This window comes from Mirounga leonina, unplaced genomic scaffold, assembly GCF_011800145.1.
Source record: "Mirounga leonina isolate KUSES-001 unplaced genomic scaffold, KU_Mleo_1.0 Mir_178, whole genome shotgun sequence".
In the NCBI taxonomy this organism is placed as follows: domain Eukaryota; kingdom Metazoa; phylum Chordata; class Mammalia; order Carnivora; family Phocidae; genus Mirounga; species Mirounga leonina.
Window position 1 is genome coordinate 18,152,814 of NW_023270464.1, and position 16,967 is coordinate 18,169,780.

The 16,967-nt window shown below is 51.0% G+C and overlaps 1 protein-coding gene across 5 annotated transcripts in view; it reads right to left on the minus strand.

Moving 5' to 3' along the window:
- SLCO3A1 (solute carrier organic anion transporter family member 3A1) overlaps positions 1 to 16,967 on the minus strand; it is a 305,060-nt gene that overhangs the window by 197,836 nt on the left and 90,257 nt on the right. The gene's annotated exons all lie outside the window — the stretch shown is intronic.

Below are 16,967 nucleotides of genomic sequence, written 5' to 3' on the forward strand. Positions count from 1 at the left end.
AGTTCTCAAACAGTGCTAAGGCTGTTTTTGGCTCTTTCCCCCCAGGGTCTAGCCTCAGCAGGGAGATAGCAAGTTCCTCTCTCTAAGATGATGCAGGAGCCAAACTGCATGTTCATACAAGGTTAAAGACCTCCTCACGCCAGAGGCTACTTCCCATTGCCAGATGAGCCATTTATCCCAAGTTGTTTTATTTTCATCTTCTGCAAACTGCTTCCCTTTGAAAAATTCCGCTTACTCCAGTTACGAATAAATACGCCAGCAGATCTGCAGAGCTGGAAGGAAAAACCCACGGAGCTAAGGCAATTGGGGCTGCCTACAAGTGGGAAAAGGGATCCAGACCGACATCCGATTTTTATCCCCAACTCCCGGGCCCCATTCTGCATCAAGACCCTCCCAAACATCTGCTCACCAATGTGTGCATGGGTTCTGGAACTCAGGCCTCCTGATAAGAGGCCAGCGAACTTCTGCATAGCTCAGAAACCAGCCGCCCCCAGCAGGAAATCAGAGGCAGACCCTAGCTCATTTTCATCCACCAAAAGCTGGTCTCTCACCCCGATGTGCACTCCTGGAACGGGCCTTCTAACCACCTGCCTTCGGAATCGTTCACTCTCTCCTCGTCTTGTCCTTGCTTTGAACCAGGAGCCCCAGCCCGGGACTCGGAAAGCCCACACCCCAAGAGGCTTTTGCTTCTGGTAACAGCAAAAACAATACCTCCTATGGGCAAGGGACTTTACAGTGCACAGAGTCATTTCAGGAGGACATTCACCAGCGACTGGATGATGGTTTCAGAACCTACCCATCTCGTCATTATGAACTTGCACCTCTGCCCGGAAAACTACTGCTAAATGACAGCTTCCAAACACATCAACAGGTGGCATTCACCTGCTCTCTGGTCTGCTCATCAGTGCACTTCTTTAGCAACGATATATGCATGAGGCTTGACACCCAGGCAAGAGAAAATTCATTTGTCAAACCTCTGCTGAGCACCTACTATGTGCTAGCACGGGGATGTGAACATGAGGTTCCAGAGCCGGACACGAAACAACAAAGAATAAAAAGCAGCCAGTGCAGTGGTTAAGAGTCTACAGACCCAGATCCCAGTCCTCCCACTCCGTCGCAACACAGCCTAGGCAAAGGACTCCACCCTTTGGGGCCTCAGTTTCCTCATCTGGAAGATGGGAATACTAGAGGTACTCCACAGGGCTAGCGAGGACTGAGTGAGGAAACGTTGGTACAGCACTCAGAGCAGTGGTTCACGGTAGGAGCACGAGCAGCTAGGAGTTTTATGAAAGATACAACAGGGACCACAGGTAGACCAGGCAACTGGGGCACGGAGGGAGGGGAGCAAGGCGGGCGGGGGACACGGAGGACCTGACCAGGGTCCACAGGCAGATGGAAGAATGCAGCTTGAGGCACAGACATGGGAAGGGCTGGCCGGGAACTGGGAGGCGTGACGGTGTACGGCCCTGGGCAGGCAGCGGAGAGCAAGGGACAGTCACAGCGCCACACGAAGCATGGCCCAGGGTGCAGTGCCCAGCCCACCAGTAGACTGCTTCCACTCAGACCTGTGCTGGGAAGGGAAGAGCAGAGGGTGCTCTGCAGGCCGACCCCGCCCCCTGCAACATGGCCCCTTCCCACCCCCCACCCCCACCACAAGGGCCTCTGTCCTGATAGTACCATACAGGGCCACTCTCTCGGCTTCATGTCACCACCTTCCACTTCCTCTCAGGCTGGGAGCTTGGATTCACCTCCTCCAGGAAGCATGAGGGCCCCTGATTAGGCTCGGCCCCTGGAGCCCCCCCTTCATAGCCTTATCACAGTTGCAATATCAACACTCGCTTCTGTAATTCTTAAATGAATTTTGGCCCCCTGGAATCGCAGAGGGCAGGAATTACTTACTCTGTGTGGTGTCCCGCCCCCGCCCCCCAGCCCAGTGCCTGGCCCCGAGACAGCACTCGAGACCTGCCAAAGGAGTCGGTGGATGGTTTATGCTGAGTGTACGTATAAAGCTTCTAATCCAAAGGAATCCACCCTTCCAGGGGCATCCGTGAGGCCAAAACTATTTACGTAATAGCACTAAGACCTTCTTTGCCTTTTTCACTCTCATCTTCCCCGCAAATCTGCAGTGGGGGTTTCTAGTCATCACTAATGGCTAATGGAACGTGTGCCCGTGTGTTCTCAGTTTTAATTTTTTTTTTTTTTAAAGATTACTTGAGAGAGAGAGAGAATGAGTGGGAGGGCAGAGAAAGAAGCAGAGAGAATCCCAGGCAGACTCTGCACTGAGCATGGAGCCCAATATGGGGCTCGATCTCACGACCCTGAGATCACGAGCTGAGCCGAAACACCGAGCCAGGCGCTTAACCGACTGTGCCACCCAGGCACCCCTCGGTTTTAATTTCTAATTAAATACCCACAGATACAACCCTTGTAAACACAAAATCCCTGGGGTGCTCAATGATTTGAGGAGGATTAAGAGTCCTAAGAACAAAAAGTTTGAGGACCACCCACTGCTCCACTCCATCCATTCCCACCCCCTCCACCAAGGAAGCTTCGTTTCCAAGACAAATCGGCTTCAGAGAGCAACTGGATGGGGTCAGGTGTTCCGGGGATAAGGGGCAGGACCAGCACCCAGACAGACCCATCAAGCAGAGCAGACAGGATGCCTCCACCCCACCCTGAGACCAGCCCTGCAGAGAGCTTCCCCCACAAATCTCCTGCCACCTCCCCACACCCCCACCCTGCAGAGCAGAACACCGATGGGGACATTCCGACTGCCCATCTCCCCCCTCCCTCCCTATTCCCAGTGACAGCCCTCAGCCATGATCCCAGCAGACTCCCTGTAGTTCCCATCCACACCCTGCGGTTTCCAGGGTGCAGGCCCCAACATGCACTGCCCAGTCTCCCTGATAAACAGCAGCTCCTCCCTGCAGGCTATACACCCCGTGGGGGCCCCTCCGCGGCCTAGCAGAGATGCCCAACCCCATCCCCTTCAGTGTCCCCGGGTTCCTCTAGGCACCTCACTGCCTCTGGGCCTGGGTACTCCAGGAGGCTCCTGGAAAGCAGAGGGTGGCCTTCCTGCATCTCCGCAGCCCTAGCCCGGGCTCTTCCTGGGACACGCCGTGAGCTCAACGCCTGTTTATTCACAGGACGGAAAAATGCGTGAGCGAGGGAACAAGAGAGCCAGGGACTTCCACTTTCGAAGATGACGGTCTGACATTCGCCACTTTATAAATAGATGTCTTCCTCTGCAGGAATGACCTGGGACCTCTTTCTAGGATTACTGAAGCCTCCCTTCTACTCTTGTCTGCAGAAGGAGAACTCCTCCTCCATCCACATTACTCCACAGAGGCTGAGACCTACCCATCTCTTTGGATTCTTTGATCCCACTTCTCAGAGTGTCATCGTTCCACCTTGTCCCTAAACCTAAGACTCTCCCAGCTGCCTCTTCCCTGACCGAGGTGATGGTAATGGGGCACTGGGCCCCTCCCTCCCTGAACATCTCCCCCTCTTCCCTCCTGGGCCCGGCAGTTTGTGGGGGCGTCGATGAGGACTAGATTCAGGAGCCAGGGTGGAGTGGCGTGGGGGCAGGAGGAAGAATGCCAATACTCGCTGAGAGGACAGAATCAATAGGTGACAACTGTAATTTGGGGCACGATAATTACACCACGTTTACAGGCCTCTGCAGAGCCGCCCTGTTGATTCTGGAAAAGTATATTCACTGCGTCAGAAACACAGGTGCAAGCCCAGCTCTGCACTCATCATCTTTCTCTTCATTGATCTTGAAAGCATATCCAGATATGAGATGCCTCAGTGCGCAGATCTCCCTCTCTTGCCTCTGGGGTTTTCGCTCAGCAATTTATTATCCAATTTCCCTTACTTCACCCAGATCCCTTTTTACTCTCGGGAGGCAGCCTACAAAGGAAAACCATTCATTTACTCAAATCACTGGTGCTGGGTAGATGATGCAAAACTGTTCTCGGGTGGAGTTTCTGGGCACTGGCCTTTGTCGCTACCGATGGCTCAATGTTCTGGTGAAGGCTACCTGTTCACACGGGCACTTAAGACAACCACAGAATGGGAGAAAACAAGAAAACATTTCCAAACTGTGTATCTGATAAGGGTCCAGGATCCAGAAAATATCAAGAACTCTTACAACCCAACAACAAAAAGACTAATAACTCAATTTAAAGACAGGCAAACAATTTGAACAGATGTGTCTCCAAAGACTATATACGAATGGGCAATAAGCACGTGAAACGATGCTCTACATCATCTGCCATCAGGGAAAATGCAAATCAGAACCACTTTGGGCCCACAAGTACGGCTCCAATCAAAAAGACAGACAATAACAACTGTTGGCAAGCTTGTAAGAAACTGGAACTCTCCTACATTACTGGTGGAAATGTAAATGGGGCAGTTGCTTTGGAAGACAGTTTGACAGTTCCTCAAAATGTTAAACACAGTTACCATATGACCCAGCAGCTCCATTCCTGGGGATATACCCAAGAGAGGTCAAAACATATGTCTGCGTACAAAATTACACATGCATGTTCAGAGCAGCGTTATTCATACAGCCGAAGAGTAGAAACAACTCAAATGTCTACTGACTGATGAATGTCTAAAATCTGTTACATCCCTACAATGGAATATTATTCGGCCATAAAACAGAATGAAGTTCTGATGCATGTTACAATGTGGATGAGCAATGAAAAAGTGATGCTAAGTGAAACAAGCCAGACATTTATATGAAATGTCCGGAATAGTTAGATCTAGAGAGACAGAAAGTCAATGAGTGGTTGCCAGGGCCCCGGGGCGGGGGTGGAGGGTGGGGGGCGGGGTGGGGGTTGTAGAATGAAAGGTGATTACTAAGGGGATTTCTTTGGGGGATGATGGAATGTTCTAGAATGAGATAATGGTGAAGGTGGCACAGCCCTGTGAATACACTAAAAACCACAGGATTCTACATGTTAAAAGGGTGAATTTTACGGTGTGTAAATTATACCTCAATCAAATGATGTATATTTAAGGGTGTGAATAAAGGAAGGGAGGTTTCAGCAAATACCTCAAAGCCACATCACCCCAAGGGAACTTTAGCATGAAAATATGCACAGTCGCTTAAGCTCCCCTGTCAAATGAACTGAAAGCCAGAGAAATATTTCTTGCTGTTTTCTTTCTCAGATTGAATATTAGCTACCTGTTGTTAGAGACACACAGGGTGGCTCCCTGGCTGGATTTCCCAAGACATCTTTGTCATCAAATTACTAAAGGCAGAATCAGCGTTCCACATACCATAAAATTCAGCATTGCCAAAGACTGAACAGCAACATGCTCGGTAGCCTTCACCCCAAAAAGCAGGAGTACTAGCTGAGAAATGTAGGAACAACTGAAGTGGGACAAAATCTAAGTTTGCTCCAGAGGGAGAAACGGTGGAAAGATGAGGTACACGGGAAATCAATGAGAAACAAGGTAAGCGCTAGGGACCTCGGGGGACTTGAAAGAGGTGGACCAGATGACGAAGCCCATGGCAAAACACGAGGGGAGCACGCACGAGTGTGCGTCCAGTCTGCAAACACACAAGGTTCCCCTGCGACAGCTCATCCACCCTTCCCTACACCCAACACCACACTCGGTCAAGGCCCAGGACGGACCAAGGGCCAACGCCAAGGCTGGACTCTCCCTACCTACCAGGCCACCTAGAACACCTCTGACTCTCTTCCCCGACCTGGGCCAGGCCCCACCTCCGCTCCTAGGCGGCTCTCTGTTTCCCCAACCTCGTGTCATCCCCTCCAGTAGATACGCACTCTAGATTCTGGCCACAAAGTGGCCCCGCGTTGCCTGGGCACCCAGGCCCTGCACCTGCAAGGAGGCCAGCCTGTGGGAGTCCCAGTCGCTGCCTCTGTGCCTCTTACAGCTTTCTGTCTCAAGGTCAGCTTCAATTTCCCATTCTCCCAAAAACCCTCCGCTCAGAGAGGATTTTCCCTGCTCTCTATTGCTGCAGCATGACCTCTCTCCCTGGTACAGACTCCACTGTCCCACTGATGGGACCTCCCAGCCAAGAGTGGGCACCGCTCTTCTCCCTGCCTACCAGAGAGGGGGTGATACAAAGTCACACAGCCAGGAAGCGAACCAGGCCTTCTGGTGCTGATGCCCCCCCTCCTTCCCTGCAACCCCATCCTCCTCCTGAGTTTGTGTATCAGAGTCATCTGTGTGCAAAAGCATCCCTCCCCCTCTGCCTTTTTTTTTTGATACCTTTAATACCCTTTCTCTGGCACTAATCCCATCCACATCCAGACACCTGCAGGCAGAGGGTGAGCAGTCAATGAACATGTAAAGATGTTTACAGACAACGGTGACATCTTTCAGAAGTCCAGGGAGTTGACACCAGGCGCAAGGATGGAGGGAATTATTCCCACAAAGGATGATGTAAGCAGGAAGCCAAAAAGGCTTTTCTAAAATATGGATCTCTTTATAGACGACCAGTTCCTACGTTATTGGGGGGAAACAAGGATGTGGGGCCTCCTGGGTCTCTGAAACCCAGAATATCTTTGGGGGGGTTAGCTGGGATACAGAACCCCATGCCCCAGGAGTCTGACCCTGACCTTCAACCTTACAAACGTCCCAGGCTAAGTGCACATTTCCTTCGCTAGGCCTCTCCCACTCTGCAGCACCCTCCTGTTCTCGGAAAACCCAGCCCTGGTGCCTGTGAACCGAGGTGGCCCGTTCCAGACAGCGTTGCTAGAATTCTTCACACTGGAAAGCTTCTCAATCCTGGGGACAAACGCCCTGTCTCATCAGCAGCTGCCCAAAGTACAAGGATACACTGCAGAGTGCATCCCTGGGCGCCGACAAAGTCTACCTTCGGCACTCCCTTAGGAGAACACAGAGGTTCACATGGGGACATCCCCACGCTCAGCCCGGGGACTCCTGCTGTCCCCACAGTGAGACCACACATGCTAGCATTTCCACAGGGGCTCTCAGTGTGTCTGCAGGACAGGGTGTGGGACCAGCATCACGCACTGGGCCTCTTCTCTAAACCTGGCTAAGCTCACGCTCTCAAAACCCTGCAGGCTCACAACACCTCTTGGGGAGATGACAAGGGGTTACACTCGGGCCCACCATGGACAGCTGGTGAGGACTTCCACAGGCCAGGCCGGAGCAGAGCAAACTTCCCAGAGGAGGGCACAGAAACAAGGGGCAGGGAATCCCTGGAGGCCCGGCCTTACTACACCCACCTGCTGGCTCCAGCTGGTAGTAGCATCTGGAAAGTGGAGCAAGGAGTGCAGAGGCATCTTTAATTTCTCTCTCCTCGGCAGTAGATCTGCCATCAGTATCTGCTCCTGCTCCCAATGTCCTACTGGAACTTCTAGTTGGGAGGAGAAATGGCCCTCACACGGAACTGGAAAGCCTACTGCCAACTGGCCTGCAGCACCTCCCGTAACCTGCAGGGGTGGCAAATGGGAGCGGCGCCCAGGGATGCACTCTGCAGTGTATGGTCCGACCGAGGGTCCCGAAGTCCCCTGCCTACTGGGGCCAGCAAGGGCTACCTCAAGGAGAGCAGATTGGGGTGGGGGGAACCAGGCCCATGGGGAAAGGGACCCTGTCTGTTTCTAATAAACACCAAAGTGGGTTTGACAAACAGCAGAATGACGAATGCCTGAAGGCCTGCTGGCTTCTGGCGCAGAGGATAAGGGGCACTTCGTAGAGCCCACTTCCTGCCCATGATAACCAGGCTCTTCGCATCTTCGTCTCAAGACCCAGGAGCGTTTGGGCGGGCCCAAAAGGGCTGCCACCAAAACCCCTGGAGCAGAGAAAAAGGGGGAGAGGTGCCAGGGATCCAGGCAACGGGGCATCCCCTGAGTGAGAAGCCATACGAGGCTGAATCTGCCGGCAGGCCCAGACGGAGCGTGTGTGAACCTGTTCAGGAAAGGCCAGGCCTGAGAATCCTCAACCTTCACAGAAGGGCCTGTGCCCAAACTGGAGCTCGGCCGGGGGTGGTGGGGGGTACAAATGCATGCACACATAGGCGCATGTGCCCGCAGGTGCCCGCAGGCGGTGGGGGGGGGGGTACAAAACACCCTTCCTGTGGGACTGAGTGGGACTTTTTTGCCACAGAGCATTCTGAAAAGGCAAGGCTTGCCAAGGAGGGATCTAATCACTGCAGGGGCATCAGGAGGGAGGTCCCACAAAGGATGAGTGTGATTATTTCAAACCATGCTTCCTGGGCCCCCTTCACCCCCGCCCCCCCCCATGTCATTCCTCCCTCCATGGTGTCACCTAAGGTCCAAGTAGAAAATGCAGAAGCCCAAAGGCCAACACACACAGCCCCATCCCCACATCCATCCTGTGGTCACCCCATACACTCAGGGGTCCAACTGTAAGCTTCCTTGGTGCTGCTTTATGTGGTACCATGCTGAGGCACGGAAGGGCACTCCATGAACACCTGCTGTCTCCGAGTCACTAGTCAGGGGTCCCCAGCTCTGTCCTTCCACTGGCGGCTTCCACCGGCTCAACGGTCCCGGAAGAACGCATCCCTGTCCTCCTTTGGACAGGGAATTTTGCAAACTTGGGCTATTGGCACTCTCTCCTCAGCCTTTAAACATTACAACTACACCAGGAAAATGGGTTCTGATTGCATTCTTTTTAATGTGACAAAACCAGATTACAGACAATTCAAGAAACTGTATAATACTTCTAAGTCCTTCTCCTTAAGTGCAGAGAACACCCAACCTATACTACAGTTTTGGAATCTGTTTCTTCACTCAGTTCTCTACCCTATGCATCCCAAAGTCACAGAATATCCCCCCAACCATTATCTTTAATGATTGCAAAACAGCTCATCGTTTTCCTAGATCTTAACTGACTGGACCTACATGAAGTCTTCTCTATTCTTGGTATGAATAGGGAGTTCATACCTTTGCTCTTTCATGTCAGGACCATCTGAAATGTTCTTCTGGGGCAAAGGAGCTTGGGGCCCACTTCAAGTGTGACCCTTCTCTGTCCATGTAAACACTGGCCACTCTCGGTCTCTTCATTCTTTTCTTTTTTTAAAAGGACCTTATAGGATTCCTCTCTGATAGGTTTACCAGGTACACTGACCCCTTGAACAACACGGGTTTGAATTGTGTGGGTCCACTTACATGTGGATTTTTGTCAACAAATATGGTCCAGTCCTGTAAATGTATTTTCTCATCCTTACGATTTTTTTTTTAAGATTTTATTTATTCATTTGAGAGAGAGAGCACATAAGCAGTGGGAGAGGCAGAGGGAGAGGGAGAAGCAGGCTCCCTGCTGAGCCAGCTGGGAGCCTGATGTGGGGCTCGATACCAGGACCTGGAGATCATGACTTGAGCTGAAGGCAGACGCCTGACCATTTGAGCCACCCAGGCGCCCCTGTGATTTTCTTAATAACATTTTCTTTCCTCAAGCTTACTTGATTATAAGTATACATACGAACTATGTGCTAACTATGTTACCAGTAAGGCTTCTGGTCAACAGTAGGCTATTACGGGCGCCTGGGTGGCTCAGTTGGTTGAGCATCCAACTCTTAATTTCAGCTCAGGTCATGATCTCAGAGCCACGAGATTGAGCCCCGTGTCAGGTTCTCTGCTTAGTGCAGTCTGCTTGTCCCTCTCCCTCCCCCCACTTGTGTGCACTCTCTCTCTAAAATACTTTTTTTAAAAAGTAGGCTATTAGCTAAGTTACGGGGGAGTCAAAAGTTATAGCTGATGTTTGACTCCGGGGGGGTGGGGGTGTGAATCAGTGCCCCTAACTCCGGTGTTATTCAAGGGTTAACTGTATTTTCTAAGAGATGAGTTCAATGCTTGTCATCAGAGGAGGACAGTACGGGGAGAAGTGCACACTTTGAGATAAGGACTTGCTTATGCCTCCAAGCTTCCACATATAAATGGGCCTTAAGTCTCCTTCTTTCCCTCAGACCTTGCTAGGGATGAACGTGCTTGAGTGAGTCACCCTGCCCCAGGGACTCTCAAGTTTCTCCCACTTGCCATGAACTCCAAAAGGCGTTGCAGTCCACTGCGGCCTGGAGCACGGTCCACGGTCCTGTGGCACTGCCTGGCACCCAGGGGTATCTGGGAATTGCCAGGCAGGGATGTAGCCAGGGTCCCACTGTTTGCCCAGAGCTGATCCCTTTGGCAAAACTGCAGCCTGGCTCCTGCCACTGACCAGCTGTGCGGCACCAGACAAGTTACTCAACCCTGTAGAGAAGGAGCCGAACTGATGATCTTTAAATCTTCTAGGCTCTCAGATTACGAAAACCACCTTCACAAGCCAAGGACCCAAGGTGACATGGGGCCTTGTTCCTGGAGGAAGAAGTCTACACTGGACCCACGATCATGCACTCATGCAAACCACGGCCTTCCGCTGTGACTGCCCTCACCAGGTGATATGCATATGTACAGAAACAGGTTAGATAATTCTTAACCAAGATAAGAGGGAAGAAAGATACCATTTGAGAAAGCCAGAAACTATAGGTGTTACCCTGGATTTCCCCCCTTCTCCCTATAAGTCCTCCCCTCCCCCCACAACCCATCAGGAACTCCTACAGCTCCTACCAGGCACTGCCCGCACTCAGTCCACGCTGCCGTCATCTTCACCCAAACTGCAACAGCAGCCTATTGCTCATCCATCCACCGTTTGCACATCAGTGTGAAACAGCAGTGCACCAAGTAATTCCTCCCTAAAACCCCAAAAATGGTTCTTATCACCTGGGCAGAAACAGGCCAATGGGGTTCTGTGGCCGGAGGAGCCCTACAGGACCAGCATGGCCACCTCTCAACCTCAGCTCTCCTGTCTCCCTCCTGCTCACTCCGCCTCATGGCTTTTATTGTGATTCCTCCTACCCAGTAACGTCTTTCTTCTGCCTCAGGGCCTTTGCATATGCTGTTCCCTGTGTCTGCAGTACTCCCTTTCCCAAGATGCGTTGCAACTTGTCATTCTTGTGCTCCTTTGCTTACTTCATTCATTCTTTTTTTTGGCACTCTTCCCTACTAGAATGTCAACCACGTGAGGCCGTGGCCCTTATCTCTTTTCTCTATCATCACCTTCCCAATACCCATCCCGGTGTCAGCCAGAAAAAGGATACTTAATAAATTTTGCTCAATTAATAAAGTACACAGTCCACAGCTCAGAACATTAACTGTCCAAAAACAAGTCCATTAGGGCCTGAGTTGCTCACTTTAATAGAAAATACTAGAGAAAGATTCAAATTTGGATGTGAGAAAGGGATCTTAATGTGCACTCCAGGAGGTTTCGGGCAAGTGTGAGGCTTCCGCCGCACCTGAAGACTGTGTGCGCGCACATATGTGTACGTGTGCCTGTGGGTACGTGTGCCTGTGTGTACATGCATCTGTGTGTGCGCGCCTGCGGGCCCCTGCGTGTACATGCACCTTTGTGTACGTGCACCTGTGTGCGCACGTGTGCCTGCGGGTGCCTGTGTGTACGTGCGCCTGTGTGTACGTGCATCTGTGTGCGTGCGTGCACCTGTGTGTACGTGCAGGTGTGTGTGCGCACACGCCTGCGGGCACCTGCGGGCACATGCGCCTGTGTGTGCATGCATCTGTGTGCACGCGCACGCCTGCAGTCGCCTGTATACGTGCGCCTGTGTGCGCGTGCATCTGTGTGCGCACGTGTGCCTGTGTATGCGTGCGCGTGCACGCCTGCGGGGGCCTGTGGGTACGTGCGCCTGTGTGTGTGCATCTGTGTGCGCACGCGTGCCTGCAGGCGCCTGTGTGTACGTGCGCCTGTGTGTACATGCATCTGTGTGCGCGCGCGCCTGTGGGCACCTGTGGGTACATGCGCCTGTGTGCGTGTGTGCCTGCGGGCGCCTGTGGGTTCGTGTGCCCGTGGGTGCAGGCCCCTGTGTGCGCTCGCGCGCCTGCGGGCACCTGTGGGTGCGGGCGCCCGTGGGTACGTGCCCTGTGTGCGCACACGCACGCGAGTGTGCACGTGTTTGCTCCGCCTCTCCGCCTCAGATGGCCACCATCAGTTCGGCTTGACAGGACCGCCCCCGCCACTCCACATTCCACAATGAGTATCTCTGGCATTCAAATCTCAAGGCTGGCTTCCTCCCGAAAGGCACCTGCCGGTAAAGGGGGAGCCATCACCACATCCTCCGTATCAGAGATCCGAACCCGCCGGGATTCGCTGTGTCATGTCTCTACCGGCCACTGGCCAGGGGCTGAGCAGAGTGACCAGGCTCCAAGGGGAACTGGCAGGACCTGGGACAGATCATCCGCCAAGTGAGACATGGAGGCGGAAGCCACTCTGAGCCCCCCCAGCACAAGCCGGGGGCAGTCAGCTTGCCCAATGCCTCGTCTCCGGTGGACAAGCCTTAAAGCATCCTGGATAATACCGTCTCCTCTTGTTGGCTTCGTCCTTCTTGCCCCTCAGCCCAGAACTCAGGAGCTGCTGAATCCTCGCGCGGCTCCCGCTCTGACAAAAGAGCCCCGGGGGGCTGACCCCAGTTGTACAGTCTTAAGAGGGGCCTTGCACAAGGAATGCAGAAATCGTAAAAATAATAGCAAACACTTACGTGGGGCTTTCTATGTGCCAGTGTCTGTGCTGAGCTCTTTATGTAACATCAACATACACCAACAACCCTAAGGAGGCATTTTACAGATCAGGGAAACTGAGGTACAGTGAGGCTGTGCAACCTCTCCCATCCTCCTCTAAGTGGTTGTTATCAGTCAAGACGTGTAGGTAGCAAATAGTACACTCCAAAGTTTCCACTCAGCACCACTTGATAAAGGACAATTTACAGATGAGAGGGCAGGGCTGAGGGACCCACCGAGGGACACCAAGGCACCCAGGCTGGGCAATAGTGAGAACTCATCACCAAACCTTGGGCCTAAAGAGACAAGAGGAGAGAATGATGTCACTGGAACCCAGAAAGACCTGGCCTAGGGACAGAAAGGCACTAGGGCAAAGCCAAGACCCATCAGGGAGGGAGGGAGTGCATGGACTACGTTCCCAGCCCTCCCTCTCTCATTCAGGGCTCTGATGTCTTGTGGGAGCCTCCTCGGGGGCCTTCATTCCATCACCAATAAACTGGGGAAAATCACACAGCTGCTACGGAGACCAGTGCAGTTTCTCAAACAAATTAAACAGAATTACCAGAGGGGCGCCTGGGTGGCTCAGTTGGTTAAGTGACTGCCTTCGGCTCAGGTCATGATCCTGGAGTCCCGGGATCGAGTCCCACGTCGGGCTCCCTGCTCAGCACGGAGTCTGCTTCTCTCTCTGACCCTCCCCCCCTCACGCTCTATCTCATTCTCTCTCTCAAATAAATAAAATCTTAAAAAAAAAAAAAAAACCAGAATTACCAGAGGACCCAGCAGCCCCAGAAGAACTGAAAACAGGGTTTCAAGGAGACCTGTTCATCACAGCACTTATCCACAGTAGCCAAGAGGTGGAAGGAACCCCAATGTCCAGCAACAGATGAATGGATAAGCAAAAAGGTGGTCTGTACATACAATCGAGTATTATTCAGCCTTCAAAGAAGGTAATTTTGACACACGCCTTACCACGGATGAACCCCGAGGACATGATGTTAACTGAAACAAGCCAGTCACAAAAGGACAAATTACTCTAGGATTCCACTTAGAGGAGGTACCCCCAGTAGTCCAATTCACAGAAAGTAGAATGGTGGCTGCCTGGGGAAGGGGAGGGAGTAGGGGGGAGTCGTTCCATGGGCACAAAGTTCTAGAATTACAGAAAATGTTCTGGAGACCCACTTCACAACAACGTCAGTATATGAAACACTCAACTATACAGTTAAAAATGGTGAACATGGTGAATTTTAGGTTATGTTTTACCACATTTCTAAATTTTACCACAATTCTAAACGAACAAAAAAGTGGTCAAATCAGACGAGACCTGAGGTTTTCATTGGGTTCTGTGGAGTCCTTGGATGACCCTGACAGAGGGTTCAGGGAGATGCTTTCAGGAGGGAAAGGGCAGCTCGGCCTGGGGCCCACACGCTCAGGCAGCGCACTTCTGTTCTCGCGCAGATGTGAGGAGTCCCACTGATGATTTCTAAGAGGTAAAGTTCTGTCAAACCAGAATTTGAAAACCAGTGAGCCCAGTATTTTCAAATGTCTAAGGGAGGGCCACTTACACCCAATTCCTGGGCACGTCCTCAAACAGCAGTCCGTGTCTGGCGCCCCCTCCCCCCCACAGATGTGCTGTGGCAATGTCCCTAAGAGGCATGTTTTACCTGCACAATGCGAGGAAAATACGTAAGATCAATTCTCAACAAAGGACAGATGTGTTTGCCTACCAGAGCCGTACGGTAATATATCGCCGCAAAGCGCAGGGTTCATACGTGAGAGCCTGCTGCAGATCAGGCAGCAACGCAGGTCAGCAGTTCCTCCGAGTCTGGATTTCCACGGCCCACACAGAGAATCGTGAGAGGTGAATGAAAGAGGTACCATCTCTTTCATTTGTACAAGACAAATTTTAAAAAGAAAAGCTACGGTGAACCAAAATTAGGTACATCTGAACAGCAAAACGGGACAAGAACATCACCTCAGGATAAAGGATAGGACTCTACACTGACTCAATGAAGCGTGCGACAAACTCCGTATTATACCGATTTTCTCATCTTTGTCACGGATGGGCAAGACGGGGATCAGTGGCTGATCCCCTAATACCCACCCCTCACCCTCTCTCCAGGGCTGCAGGCTCCTGGAAATCTGTTTGCGTTTATGGAGTTCCTATAGCATACAAGGCACCATGGTGGGCTGAGAGAAAAGGATGCCGGAACATTCTGAGCTGTGGTCAAGACACACAGACCCAAGCTCAGTGAAGGAGGAGGACTACAAGAAGACACTTGAGTCTTAAAAACTAAAAGGGAAGAAAATTTTTGTAAAAAAAAAGTAAGAGAAAAAGTGAGAAACCAACCTCCCCAGTGGGAAAAAGTACTGTTAAAAAAAAAAAAAAAAAAAGGCCCAAAATAGAGTCGCTTGTGCTAAACCCCACGTCAGCAAACCACGACTTAATGCCTAACCTAATGACAGTTTTGGCCTCTCCCAGGAAGGCAACCTTTAACCACCCAACCTGGATTTAACTGATCAGCACTGGTGAGATGATCCCCCTGTGCCCCATCCCACCTCCACAGGTAGATTACCTAAGCCTGAAACAGTCCACTCTTTGCTAACAAACTTCCCTTGTCTGCCCCTCTTTGCCTTTAAGACCTTCCCTTTTCTGTAGCTCTTTGGGGCATACTTCTTTTTGCTAGATGGGATGCTGCCCCCTTCAAGAATCAGTGAATAAAGCCAATTTGATTTTTAAATTTACTCAGCTGAATTTTGTTTTTTAACAATACAAACCTATCGGAGATTAGAAGGTTCCCACCTCGCAGGATGGACAGAAGGAAAATTAAAAAAAAAACCTTTACAGAGTTAAAGGCACCTCCAGATTCTCTTATTTCCAACATCTTCCTTCTATGGAGAAGCTAGGTAATGTGGTCAAGGTCACCGAGACTTAACTATCAAAGTTGAGACCCAGCCTTCCCCAAGGCCAGCAGGAGGGGGTCCTGCTGATAGTGTGATCCAGTCACCCCCTAATGCCTCCTGGGGACTTTCAGGGCCCTGGGCTCAGTCCTGGCTGGTCACCTATTCACTTACTCAATCACACACACGCACACACACACCAGCAAGCTCTCAGTCCCTTCTCAGGGGAAGGGCACAACCTTCTTACCCGGCCAGGCCAGGCCAGTGCAAGAAGCCTGCTTTCTCCCTACCCTACAGCAGTTCCGCCCACAATCACACAGGGGGCCCTGCAGAATTAATTTCCCATTGTAGCTGCCTAACGACCTCTAACTGCGTAGCTGGAGGCTTCCACATTCATGTGGGCAAAACCAGCCATAAATTTAAAAGGGCGATTTCCTTCCCACTGTCCACCTCTGCCTCCCTTTCAATAAATCACTCGCCTAAAACAGCAAAGCGGTGAGGCCCAGGGCCAGAGGTCAAGGGGGCCCTCCCCTGGCTGGGTCCCTCATTAACATTTGCAGAGCCTGGTGATGGATATTAAGGAGGGCACATACTGCATGTAGCACTGGGTGCTGTACAAAAACAAAGAATTCTGGATCACTACATCAAAAACTAATGATGTATTGTACGGTGACTAACATAATAAAAAATATATATATATATAAAATAATAAATAAATAAATAAATAAATAAATAAATAAATAAATAAATAAATAAATAAAATATTTAGTAGAGTCTGCCCAGGATGTTGTTCTTAAGAACTCCAGGGGAGAGACAGGAGTCCATCAAAATCCTAAAGGACAACACACGTAGCAACCTCTTTGACCTCAGCTGCAGCAACTTCTTCCTAGAAACATCGCCAAAGGCAAGGGAAGCAAGGGCAAAAATGAACTATTGGGACTTCATCAAGATCAAAAGCTTTTGCAAAGCAAAGGAAACAGTTAACAAAACCAAAAGACAACTGACAGAATGGGAGAAGATATTTGCAAATGACATATCAGATAAAGGGCTAGTATCCAACATCTATAAAGAACTCATCAAACTCAACACCCAAAGAACAAAGAATCCAATCAAGAAATGGGCAGAAGACATGAACAGACATTTTTCCAAAGAAGACATCCAAATGGCCAACAGACACATGAAAAAGTGCTCAACATCGCTCGGCATCAGGGAAATCCAAATCAAAACCTCAATGAGATACCACCTCACACCAGTCAGAATGGCTAAAATTAACAAGTCAGGAAACGACAGATGTTGGCGGGGATGCGGAGAAAGGGGAACCCTCCTACACTGTTGGTGGGAATGCAAGCTGGTGCAGCCACTCTGGAAAACAGTATGGAGGTTCCTCAAAAAGTTGAAAATAGAGCTACCATGTGATCCAGCAATTGCACTACTGGGTATTTACCCCAAAGATACAAAAGTAAGGTTCCGAAAGGGTACGTGCACCCCGATGTTTATAGC